Here is a 1,582-nt window from a genome sequence, read left to right as displayed (position 1 = left end):
CTGTGATTTCCCCTGTAAAACCAACAATTTGTCCTTCACCTAAAATTCTATCTGAGTTAACCACTGCTCTAGCTTCATTAGTGGTTCCAGAAATGTTTTCCTTTTTACTTTTTACATAGAAGATGTGTAAAGCACCTTTGCTTGGGGTACAAACACCAATCCTGTGTTGGTCAGCGTGTCTTCCGACTCCATCATGGCCCCAACACCCATAATCATCTGAAAAACGAATACAATGAATATCTTCACAGAATAAAAAACAGAATCCTTTAAATTCTTTCCCACCTAAGGTGTCCCATAGAATCGCAGTCCTTTATCCCTGCTAAATCTTCCAGCAGTAAGGCATCCCCCTGGATCCAAAACAACTTTATGCCAGTCGAACCAATTAGGAACCCTTCCCTGTGACGCTTCAAAAGTAACTCCAATATAGGATAACTGTCCCACACCGGAAACATTGGAACCCCACAGACTTCCATCCTCCTGCTCACTCCCTGAGGATCCAGGTCCCCTTGTTTTTTTAGCCAGGTTTATGTTAGCTAAAACCACACACCTATCCTTACAACTGTTAATATCTTTTACATCCGTCCCTTCTCTCCCACACCTATCCTTCTTACTTTCCCCGAGTACTCTTCCGAGCAGTCAGGTGTTCCTGCCTTCCCACCAACTCTGAACCAGTTGTGTCATCCGCTTCTTCATTCTCTTTTATCATATCCTCATGTACAGGATAAGCCCTATCAATGTTGTAAGCCTGCCCCGGCCGAAGGCATGCTTCTTTCTTTATCCTGTCAACATGAACCTTTGACACCCTTTTATCCGCTAACCTTTGAACCTTAACCACCACCTCACTGATCTTTCCGACAACCCGATAGGGGCCAGTGTACAGCGGTTGCACTTTCTTACTCAATCCCGGTTTAACTATAGCCTTTATATATACCCTGTCTCCCCTGAAATAAGAGAAGGCCTTGCCCTAGGCCTGTCTACAGGCCTCCTTCGAATTTCCTTCTCGATATAATGCTGACATCTTTTAAAAACTTTACTCCCTATTGTTCGTAGTTCCTGAGCATAATCATCCAGATTATAACAGGGTGCAACTCCTCAGCAACCATAACATATGGCCATTGTGGATCCCGGTGCTTTAAAGCAAAAAATGGAGAATCCCTGATTATACGATGATAAGCAGTATTGTATGCTAGTGTGGCTATTGGCAACATTGAGCTCCAATTTTCTGGATTATCAACAACCATTGTTCTCAAAATCTTTGTTAGAACCCCATTCACTCTTTCTACCTGTCTATTAGAGCTAGGGTGGTATGGGGTTATTACCCTTTCATCAATTCCCAGTTGTTTACAAACAGTCTCAAATAGTTCATTCAAGAACTCCCCTCCTCCGTCAGATATAACCTGAGAAGGAGCCCCCTCATTCGTGACAACCGTGCTAACAAATGCCCTTGCTACCTCGGACGCCTCTTCTGACTTCAGAGGGGCTGTATATAAGTACTTCGTCAGAGCATCCACCACTGTATGAACGTACTTATATCTCCGTGAACACGGGAAGGGCCCCACAAGATCCATGTGTACTCTCTGGA

Source organism: Penaeus chinensis, chromosome 2, assembly GCF_019202785.1.
Source record: "Penaeus chinensis breed Huanghai No. 1 chromosome 2, ASM1920278v2, whole genome shotgun sequence".
NCBI classification, from domain to species: domain Eukaryota; kingdom Metazoa; phylum Arthropoda; class Malacostraca; order Decapoda; family Penaeidae; genus Penaeus; species Penaeus chinensis.
This window is presented reverse-complemented; position numbering follows the sequence as displayed.